Source organism: Aegilops tauschii, unplaced genomic scaffold, assembly GCF_002575655.3.
Source record: "Aegilops tauschii subsp. strangulata cultivar AL8/78 unplaced genomic scaffold, Aet v6.0 ptg000192l_obj, whole genome shotgun sequence".
NCBI lineage: Eukaryota > Viridiplantae > Streptophyta > Magnoliopsida > Poales > Poaceae > Aegilops > Aegilops tauschii.
In genome coordinates this window covers 13,556-25,402 of record NW_027332504.1, presented here as the reverse complement: position 1 = coordinate 25,402, position 11,847 = coordinate 13,556, and the positions used below count along the sequence as shown (strand labels likewise).

General features: G+C 47.5%; 1 non-coding gene and 1 pseudogene across 1 annotated transcript; one reads left to right on the top strand and one right to left on the bottom strand.

The window, feature by feature from the left end:
* Positions 1 to 2,369: 2,369 nt before the first annotated feature.
* On the top strand, positions 2,370 to 11,561 carry LOC141028519 (uncharacterized; annotated as a pseudogene).
* TRNAS-UGA (transfer RNA serine (anticodon UGA)) lies at positions 5,181 to 5,267 on the bottom strand. Its single transcript has one exon. It is a non-coding gene; the product is annotated as a tRNA-Ser (tRNA).
* Positions 11,562 to 11,847: the final 286 nt, after the last annotated feature.

Genomic DNA, 11,847 nt, shown 5'->3' with positions numbered 1-11,847 from the left:
CACTTTGTCGCATCTCTTCAATACGGATACAGTAACGATCATAGCGATCTCCTCTGGTACCTACTGGTACGTCAAGATCCGATTGGTCATGAACATCGTAAGGTGCTGCTCTTCGCGAATCCCAGCATACCCCAGGTTGGGATGGGTAGGCCCACCACTTCACTTTTGCACTTTCACTTAGGCCCGGGCCAAGTCAGTGGGGGGACCCTGTCGGGCTCCTTCCCCCCCAAAACAAACTGTACGTGGGAGTTTCCCTTCATACGGCTCGAATCATTCTCAGATGCCCCGAGAGGCATCTTTCCTTATGATCTGGTGGTTCACACGCGCGCAAACGAGCACCGGCCGCAACAGCAAGGAACTATGACCAATAGAGTCAGACACAGAGCGTCATACTTCTTTATCTTGTGATGGTTGAGGAGTTTCTTTCTCAGAGGGTGCGGGACGCTTGCGGAGTCCGTGCCTTCCGTACCACCACAGGTCGTTCTTGGGCAGATCCCGCTCCTAAACATAAGGGAGGGATAGGGGGAAAGGGGCCCTAAAAATCATATAAATAGGGTTGTAGAAAGACCACTTTCATTCGACGTTCCGGGGCGCCCGATTCGATCGACGAATTTGGCGAGCTGATCCGCTTTGATCCAGGAGAAAGCCCAGTCAGCCACCTTTTCGGTGCAGGTCACGTGACCTACAGCTCGGCCTTCGCTTTTTGAGACTTCCTCTACCCACATCTCTATGTGCCCGCAGCACTTTCATATGGAGAAAGATGGGCTTACCATGTTCCATCAATAGCACCTAACCTATGCCGATTTTGGCGGACCGTGCTCCACCCCGGTGAACTCATGCGGTTCCGACGTGCCCAGAGGCCAGAGGCGAATCCGTTCACGGTCCGTAGGACCAACACCATTCGAAGGTTGATGGCCCGCCCCGCCTAGAATAGGAATCTTTGACTGGGCTTACACACATTCGCTCACTTACGCTGTCCCCCCTCAGCTCACCCTAGCCCCGGGTACGTCGTCTCCAAGGCTTCACACAAAATCTTCACTGACAACATATGCATGCTTTTGTAGGGTCAGGCAGAACCGTTGTTGCCTGATGGGAACTTCCCCCATATTGCTATCAATGTCTTCATGTCGCACGACCTCTTAACATTACACCACTGAATCCCCAATCCTTTGCTTGCTGTGCAGTGACAGTACCAATATCCACTAATCGTTGTTTCCAGATACGGTTGCCGGTTGACATCTCTTCTAATTCGTCGATACGAGAAGCAAATTGTTGTGTGGAGGAATCAATATCTCGACATAAGCCAAGAGGCAGATCTTGTGCCACTCCACCAGGTCGTATGAAACTGGCATGCATCCTGGCTCCCGGGACTCTTTCATAGAATTCCAACAATTTCTCCCGCTCCTCAAAAGCCCAAAGGAACGGAGTTGATGCTCCCACATCCATAGCATGAGTAGTTGAAGCAAGTGAATGATTTGAAATTCGAGTTATTTCACAGAATAACACTCTTATATATTGAGCTCGTAATGGTACCTCACAATTCAAAAGTCTCTCTACGGCTGAAGAATGAGCGTGTTCTTGGGCCATCGTAGAAACATAGATAGGGTCAACGACGGAACGAACAACGAAACTTTACGACAGCTTTTTCGTACACGTTCACTTGCATCACATACACAAGTGCTCTCTGAACCGTGCAATAAGGTCACCCATAACACGGCTCTCCCACTGGAGTTACCTTAGCCCCGGGCCATGCTATTCCATGATATTGGAAAAAGTTGACTAATTATTATCATCGTCTTGAAAGCTGGGCGCCTTTTGAATATGAGTGGGGCTCCTAGTCTAGGCGGCGCCTTCGTGGAGCCAAACCGAAGGAAGAGCAAAAGGGCGAGGCCACACCCGGCTTCGAATAGGAGGGGGGCTTAGCTCTGGATCCCGCCTGCTTGCAGAAATGAATGGATCAGAAAGGGGGCTGGGTTCTATTTCCGGGCCGGGCAGGAGGTGAAGGCCAGAAGAAGAAGAGAAGTGCGCCTTCCCGGTAAGGAAGAGGATAAAAAGGTGCTGTCATCTATCTCGACCTGTTTCCCGAGGCGTTGGAAATGAAGACCGGCTCAGAGAATCACTGGCGTGCTTTCTCTCCCCCATCGTTTCGCCAACAAAGAAGTCATCCTTGACTTGACTATTGACCATTCCATCCCTACCGAGCCGCCTCTTCGAAGTATTTACCTCTGCCTTTCTTTTTTGAGAACATACCCTTCAAATCAAAAAGAAAAAAAGAAAGAAAAGTTCCTCGTCTGTGATTTAATCGGCCCTAAGGGAGTTTACTCGACCCATTCTCCAGTCTCCCGCACTGCTCAAGTGTGCGACTCCGTATGAGGACCTCCTTCCCTTTTGCTCTGCCCACTCTCCGTTCACACGGTTATCAAAGCGGAGGAAGGGCGGGCAGCAGGTACCACGAGCCCTCTGTCCCACACATCTATCAAGAAGCAAGTGTAGTTCACCGGTTCCACCGAATGCTCCTATCTCTCGGCAAAGATCGTGTGAGTGTGCAGTTATGCTTCGGATGCTTCGCCATGGAATAGATCGATTCAGTTCCCCTTCTTTTCCGGTGCACTCGCTTTGTATCTCCGACACACAAGGAAGGACGCGGTGGGAAGAAAGCTGCCCTAGCCTCTGTCCGGTCGATCATTCCGCTGGCATCTTGCATTCACGCCTCCGTTTGACTGCCGCTCGGGAATGTAGTTGTAGATACGTGAGTCTTAGTGGGTCGTTGGCTCCACCTCTTATCTCCTTCTACGACATGCTGTAGTCGTCGCCATATTCAATATGTCACTTAGTCATATCTGCCTCGCAGCGGGTCAGCACCTCCGAAAGAAAGGGAGGGAGGACTTCATTCAGTGACTCCGCGATCGCCCTCTAAACGATCAAAATAAGGTAAAGCTTGAAGATAAGTTTTGTACTCGATTAATTTCTCAGTCCCTCTAGTCGGGTGGGCGCCGGCCGGCCGGATCCCCCTGAAAACCGTACGTGCGGGTCTCCCCGCATGCGGCTCACGCCATTTGAGGTGGCCCAGCCCAGCATTCATTCGCAAATCCTGTAGTGAAATTGAGACTGCTCGACCTCGGAAGCTAATTCGCGTGTAGGCAGCGCTGTCTTAATACCGTTGACTGTATCTATTCATTGATACATTGGCTCGCTCCCCCCCTCTTTTTTCAAGAATGAATGAGCCGCTCGGACCTTCCATTTCCGTCAAATGACCCGGCTTCCCCTGGCTCTTCCACCGTCCGGGCTCCCTTTCCTCCCTATGCTCCCCCGGCGCAGGCCCACCACGCTTCGCGCCTGCGGCGTTTTCGCCAGACGGTCTTTGCCAGTAGTGCCATCCTCCCCGCAGGCTGTCTGTATGGGTGGGTTGTCCCTTGCTGCTACGTTCTGTTAGGCGCTATGAATTACAGGAAATTCAGTGGTTGACTTGGACAGCAGGCGGGTTACACGTTCCACTGTGCCGAGATGTGAGGTGCAGGTGGTGATGATCACCCCGGGGTATGCGCTAGCGCCCTTGACGGGCACTCCAGGACCCGCCTACGCTCGTGAAAACCCAGGTCGGTCCTCCGACCAGATGTGTGGATAACGAGGCCACCTTCACAACCTTCTCCCTTCTATCTTTATCCAAAGTCAGGTAGGGCGGTTCGCTTGAGTTGCTCAACCGTCCCTTTGCCCGGTGCTCATGACGCGCTACGGAACCTCCACCGTGCTAGCGGCATAGGAGCCTACTCAGCGTCAGCGGCTTCGTGCCGCACTGGAGTGATCCAATATGTGGTTCCGCACGTTCCACCACTTCTCCGTTCATTTCCAATACTGATCGTGAAACACCATGAGCAGCAGGATGTTGAGGTCCGGAATTCGAAGTGAAATTCTTGATTTGCCCGTTCCTAGTCGTCATGGGAAAGAAATAAGAAAGAAATAAGAAAGAGATTATTCCCCTAGAGCTTGTCCAGTACCACCAGTACTCAAAATGCATCTCCGCGCGTCTACCTGGCGCTTTTATTAGCCGCCTTGCATGCAAGCGAAGCGCTATTGGCGGCAATTAATAGCTCACTGAGCGATGATTGATGCAGTCAGTCAGTGCCCTCGATTATTCTATTCCTGATAGAAGGATCATGGCGCCCCGGAAGCATTCCATCCAGCAGCAGCATCTCCTTCAACCACGCGAGGACAAAACTGATGTTAGCTACATTCGAGCGTTCACCGCACAGAGGCGATCTCGAACACTACCTATGATAATAAATCCAAAGGAAAGGTCGACAAAATGATTCAATCTGACTTTATCGGTATTCTGGATTGAGTAAAAAAGGGATATATGAAGTTCAAGGCCTTGCCAAAACCGTCATGGCCCTATTATGTATAGGCCGTACTAAGCCAATAGCGAATAACAAACTCTTTCCTGCTCCCTCGACCTTAATTAACTCCCCCATCCTGCCAAGCCTCAGCTGCCAGCCCATTGTATCTAAGCACACTGCGGCAAATTGATACAAGTAGCTAAAGATCTCGCATCCGACATCTCCGGCCGAACGGTTAGGCAACACTAGGGCGCCTGGGTCAAAATTCCGCTTACCAAACAAGATGTCGAGAGGCGAACTCTGTAATTCCCCTCCTGCAAAAGTGATAGCGGCTGTAGCATCCGTGTGGAAGAGGGTAAGCTTTCGGCAACACCTTTTGCAGATTGGAAAGGATGAATACTTGTGTTGGGTCCTGCAGACCAGGATAGCCTCAGATCAAAACCTAATAAATGTACCTGGGGTTGATCATATTTTTTGGGCAATAAGTATTCAGGAATTTGAGCGCTTATGTAGCTAAAAACTCTGCCACCTGAATACTTGATTCATTAAGGTCGTCACCCTATACCCGGAAGTCTCTATCGTTTTCTTTGTCTGTTAAGCTTCACAGGGTTGGGACTCCCTAAATCAAACTGCAATCGTTGTTTATCAACCACTCACGACGACACCGAGATCTTCGACTTAGCTCCCACAGGTCATCCACCCGGGGCGGAAGATAACGAAAGGGAGACAAAGTCCTAACTAAATCAACACACAATAACCTCAACCTTCTACCCATTCCATCCATCATATCAGTCGAGGAGATTCGTTCTTATCTATAGATAAGGCAAGAGAGAACTTATGACCTCGCGGATGGAGAGGGATTCGAACCCCCGGTATTCCTATCAATACTTCGGTTTTCAAGACCGACTCTTTCAACCGCTCAGACATCCATCCCTGCGCTCGCCCGCCCTATCTATCTGCGCGCTGGCAGGTAGGGGCAACTCTATGTGATTCGCTACGCTTGCTTGCGCCCCACCCCGTAAGCTGACTCTATTGCCTAGCGGTTAGCGACACTTTTCCGGTAGTACGAATCGCTACGCTTCGCTTCTTTCTATATGATAATATGCACCGTCGGATCACTAAGGCCGACTTTCGTCTCTGCTCGACGGGTGAGTCTTGCAGTCAAGCTCCCTTCTGCCTTTGCACTCGAGGACCAATGTCCGTCTGGCCCGAGGAAACCTTTGCACGCCTCCGTTACCTTTTGGGAGGCCTACGCCCCATAGAAACTGTCTACCTGAGACTGTCCCTTGGCCCGCGGGTCTGACACAAGGTTAGAATCCGAGCTCTTCCAGAGTGGTATCTCACTGATGGCTCGGGCCCCCCCGGAAGGGGGCCTTCTTCGCCTTCCACCTAAGCTGCGCAGGAAAGGCCCAAAGCCAATCCCAGGGAACAGTAAAGCTTCATAGGGTCTTTCTGTCCAGGTGCAGGTAGTCCGCATCTTCACAGACATGTCTATTTCACCGAGCCTCTCTCCGAGACAGTGCCCAGATCGTTACGCCTTTCGTGCGGGTCGGAACTTACCCGACAAGGAAAATCAAAGAAGAAGAAAGCCCTGGTATTCTCTACTTGAATTCAGGAAGATTCAGATACCGAAATCAGGAACCATGGAAAGCAGATACCTGATTCTATATATATATAAAAGGGATATAAGTGCTGGATCTGAACTATTGAAATTAGTGAATTGGCGGAAAAGCAGGAATGAAGGTTGGGACAGAAAGGGGAGAGGAGAGCCCGGACGAGGAAAACAAGCACCCCTTTTAGGATTCTAGGAAACAAGCAATACTTTCCCATCTTGAACTGAACTGAACAGAGCACAGAGACTAGAATCAGAACTGGAATTCCCTTCTCTGAATTCAAAAGCCCACCCGGACTTGGTTTGAGAAGTAGCTTGTTCAATTTGTCCTCAGCAGAAGCGAAACCTGTTGCCAAGAGATCGAAATTCCAATCAGAAAATAAGTACTTTGAATCAAGAAATGACATTGCGTAGAAGTGAAGTGAACTAGAGAATTCCAGTCAGAAAAGCAATCGGATACTGAAATCTCTTCTCTGAAAGCTAAAGCTTTACAGATTATAGGAAAGCAAGCACCACGAAGGGCAGTACCCAAACTATAGGTTATCTTGTGTCTGGGCAAGCAAGGTCAAGTAGTGGCATCCTATTACCCTAAATGGAAAGCAAAGTAGGTTATTCAGCCATCCCTCGCGAACAATCAGAAGTCCCAGTTTCCTTAACTAATCTCGCCAATTTATCACTTGACCGACCCAGAGACTAATCTATCGTTGGCCCAGGCAAAGAGTGAGAAAAAGCAGCAAAAGGAGTAGCTTGCAGTGAGGAATGAAAGCTGGTGTTTTACCACCATTCAGCAAGAGAAACCCACTGGAACCTTTTCATAGGACCATAGAAAACATGCTGCTTCCTGTATAGAGATGACTGCTTCTTTAATGAAGTTGATCGTCTATCTCAAGTGGTGGTGATCGACTCCACGAATAGCCTGAACCTGAGAAATGTAGATCTGCAAACGGGAACTTCCTGTTGTCTCGAATCAGGTCTGCTATTTCTATTCATAACTCTCTGGCTGGAATCGACCAAAATAGCCCTTGACGGCAATAAGAGGATCCTAACCACTACACGGTTCGAAATATCAATCGAATGATACCTCAATTGAACCTGCTGAGTCAGTTATTGGAAAGATATCACTATCAGCCTCACAGCAATCTTTAGGAAAATGCAGACACAGTAGTTTTTTCGAAACTTGTTCAGACACCGCAAGCAACTACCAGTATCGATCTTCTAAAGAAATGACCTTCGTTGCCGAAGTGATAGACAAACAATTCTATAGCGGACTTGGACTAGCGACACATTTCTCCATATATGAAATTCAATTCACCCGACATCAAAGAGAAGCTCAAGCTCGGGATCAAAGATCAGCTACAGATCGGGCTGGCATTCATCATAGTCGGCAGCTTACTTTTGACTGAAACATTTACTTTGCACTACATCCGTAAGAATCTGATGGAAAATGACTGCAACGCAATCAATTTCTCCCTTCCTCGTGCGCGCGTATCGTATATAGTTCAATGAGAAACAATGCTTTCTGATATTCACGAATTGGATTCGAACCAATGTCCCCCGACTCCTCTACCGAATAAGGATCGTGATTCACATTTCCTCGTTCTCTTTCTAGCTGCCCATATGGGTGGCTGCTATCATCCCCTTTTGATAGCTTCTTATCCGCATCCGCGAGCATAAGCGGAATAGCCTGAACACTCATAGCGATTACCTCAACCCTTGTCTTTCCTTTGGCTCCGCTCGGTGGGGGGAACCCAATGTACCAATTCTTTCACTCGACCCTGCTCCTTCTTCTTTCTCATTTGCCTCTTTCCCTCTCTCCTGCTCCCCCCCGACTGTCACTCTATGGCAAAGCTAAAGCTTTCCTGGCGCTTGGTGAATAATCTTTCTATAGGGACAAATAAAAGCCCAGTTTTGACCTTGCTGCATATAACATCTAGCATTTCATGTGTCTGAATGTAACAGCCAATAATCTGGTTTGCAAACCTATCTTTGCCCTCCTCGACTGCGGGAGCCCTCCATCGTTGCAGTACAATAGACGTTAATTTCAAGCGTAGCTTACTGGACATACGGTCAAGAACTTCTTGCAGCCTTCGAAAGAAGACTTTAGACATGACGCCAACACCTACGATAGGAATGCCGAATAGTATATCGTCTGCGTAGCGAGCGAAATAGACGTACTTGGTAGAATCCCCATTCTCCTCTTGGGCCATAGCATCGAATTGCAAGTCGAGTTGATGCAGGAATGATTGAATCAAAACAGGCGAGATCGGTGATCCTTGTGGAAGGCCGACTTCACTGTTTGAGTAGTCATTCCCTTTCTTAGAAAGTATCGGTGTCTTGAGAAAGCAATTGATGAGGTCAATGAGAGGAGCGTTATCTGTACCTAAGAGCTTAGACAAATGTTCAAGTAGTAACCGATGGTCTATGCTATCGAAACACTTGACCACGTCCACCTGAACCATATAATCCATAGACGGCCATTGAGTTAATGCACGGAAGAAGGGCCGAGAACCTTGCGGAAGCCCTGCGCAGATGGGGAAATTCGTGGATCTAATGAGTCATTGAGTAGCTCTGCCAACGCGGTTAGTATAAGTCGATCGGCTGCCGCCGGTTGAGTGATAGGCCTACCTAAATGCTCCCGGCCTTTTCTTTGGTCTAAAGGACCTAAACTACTCACTTGCCAAACTGCCTATTCATATGCCCTTTCCTAAACCACTTTGCTAGTTCTATACACCTGCCAGGATGCTTCTATTGCTTGTTACGTATTTGATACTGCTCACTATAATGGAATAGCTTTGTACTCAGTACATGATTGCTTTATAGCACCTGTAGCTTATGCAAACAAATTCCCTCAGAGTGGCAGCTTTTCAATGTCTAGCTAATCCACTGCATCTTATAAATTGTATAGTTATTCAGAACCTCTTCCTTCGAGCTCCTATGGAAGACCTTGGCCGCACGCGCCTTAGGCGATTTCTATTTTCTTTAGTTTAGAATTAGTCTTTAATTTAGGCCGCAGGTTTCTACAAATTAGGTTAGGCCAAGATATTTGAACTTGTGCAAACCAACCAGTTCTCCCATTTTTTCCCTGTGGATCGACACCCGAAGTACTACACGATAGGTCATGCTTTGCCTTTTGCAGATGCTAGTACAGTCCTATTTCAATCAAAAAGTAGAGTCCTATTTTCAAGTACAGACCACCGCTTTCTTTTTCTTTGGACTGAAGACCCGCCTGAGTTGATAGTGCTGACTTCCCACCCGAGACTGACTTGCTTACCTCTGCACCAACAGCTTAAATAGTAGAATTTATAACACTCCATTCTTCTATAGATAGCCTAGAATCGGAACTAGAATATGTGCCCGACTTACCTATTTCCAAGACAGTTACTCAACTTCCATCGCCGCTTGACACTCTCGTAGTAGATCATAAGAGAAGTATTCTTTAAAGAAATTCGTATAGAAAGATGGACTAGCTCGAGACCTTGGCTTCAAACAATCGATTGAATCTGGATTCCTTTGCTTATCCTTCCTAGCTATAGTCTCTCTTGTGCCTTCGGCAGTCAAAGTGAAAGATTTCTGTATCAGCAGTTTGTTTCCCCATTTGCTCAAAGAACGCATCAAACCTGTTCCCTCACCGTATCAAAAGATCAAGCAGAAGAGTCCTCTTCTTCAAGAAGAGTTTTTCATTTCACTCTTCCGCAGCAATGCCCGGGCAATAAAACAATATGAGCAAAACAATATCATAGCAAACGGTATGTGCTGGTTGGATAGAGCAATCAGTAGTTTACGTTCGAGCCAATCTTCTCTCTTTAGAGACATTCGACGAAAAGCAAGCTTACCAATAAGAAACAGCTGGCATGGCAGTATCTTCTATATCTTCTATAATGAATATAATGTGCACACCTGGCTTTAACCAGATAAAATCTAGTACAGCGGGAAGGATGTCATATTTCTGGTCCACTACTTAGACTCTACGAGGGCTTTAGGTGAGGAACTACTTATCTCCCGAGGCACCCTTCTCCTGAGTCCTACCCAGCTCAAGTTTAAGAATGCGCACAGCCCCAAGGATAGGTAGAGGGGGATCTTGTTCTGTTCAGTGCCGCCTCTTCCTCGGCCATTCAAGAAAGGGATTTGCTTCTTCTTACAGGTCCTTGAGAAAAAGAAGAAAGATAGGAAAGGAATTAGGGCGTTGCCGAAGGCAATGGTCCAGCTTGTGTGAATGGATTTCATTGTTTTTTTAGATTCCACGCAGGCAGGCCAGTCTCAACATAGGCTAAGGCGCCATTAGAGGCTTCTTTCGATAAAAAGAAGCTAATAGAAGAAGAAGGCTCAAGTGCCAGTCAGCCAGAGGAAACAAGTATGGTGTTCATCCTCATCGATAGGCTCGTCCTTTGCTTCTGCATTATTCTGAGCTTAAGGCGGACAGGTGGGTTCTCGGGCATTACATTATGTTACCTCGGGCGGAGAAGTCAACAGCAATAGGGGTGGTTTGCGCCCTGTCTATCCACCGAAGATACGAGGAATCTTCTTATTTATTCTTAGGGTGAATCTTGCCAATGCTTCGGGTTATTCAAGGCTTCGATAGACATTGGGGCGTCGATGTTCACTTTATTTTAAGAACAGAATGATAGTATAGGTTGCTATTCGAACAAGCCACAGCAGACTTTCCCAGACCCTCTTGTTTGTTCAATCGCAATCTCACTACATCGAAATAGTCAAAAAGGTGTCACCTCACTCAGTTCGAGGGATGGATGGCGCTTTCTTGTGTGTATCGACATGTCACATTGCTTGGTATCTCCTCGCTTTCAAGTCTTGATGATGTTTTAGTAGCTTCGGGTAGGTAGATGTAGACAGGTACCTTTGATGTTTGAACTTATTCGCGATTTTGCTTTTAGCAGAGCTTCCTTTTCCAAGTATTATCTCTATGGAACGAACCAATTTGGAGTTCACTATAAATGGCATATAAAAAGAAAACTGAATGAAAAAGATAGTTTAAGCCATATCTTCCCTGGATGGCTTTTTCTACAAAAGGGTGGGAGCATAAAATGTAGGTGAGTCAATTGCGTGTGGCCTTCAAGTATTTCGTATTGTAACAATATTAGATCGGCATCCAAACAAAGGTGCATGTACGGTTCCTAAGGGATACAATTTTGTCCTAATCATCGAGAAAGATGAAATAAGTTGATAGCGCGATCTCGTACTAACACATACTCTCTAAATATTGAAGAACTTGCATGCGGCCTTCAAGCCACAACCGCGGTATGAGTTCTGATCTCAGACTTTGGTTTGGGGGCTGCTGGCCCCTTCGCGTCGACAAGGAAACTGTGGACGACAATGGGTTTAGAATTAGAATAAAACGAAGAGGCTATCGAACAAATAGAGGAAAGGGCAGAAAGGGGGAAAGTAAATTCCTATTACATTGGCATATGGCACGAAAAGGAAATCCAATTTCAGTAAGACTTGATCTATCATCAGATTCTGGTTTTTATCAATGGGGGGGGCTTTTCTTAGCTATCATTGTGATAGCTGCTTTAGTAGTAGATCCCTCCTTGATCGTGACAGATCAGGTTAGGCAAGCACTACTTGAAGTGATTCTGTCACTTTTACAATATGTTTTGCTATATGGTGCCACGCTGATTGAAGAAATGGTACCGGCCCTCTGGGGGCAGGAGCGATGTGGGACCGTGGGCACAGGGGGGCTGGAAAGTCCTGCCCGCTCGGAGGAGGGAACCTCCAAGGCGGCATACATTTTTCTCACCAAATCACAAAATAGCGGCCAAGTCGGGCAAGAGGCCACCACAGGCCCTCTCCGGGATCCGGCAGATGGAGGGAAACCTTCCAAAAGCCAGTCTTGTTCACTAGCTGAAACAGATGCAAGGCGGGACCAAGCTTTTGGGGTGAACTTGT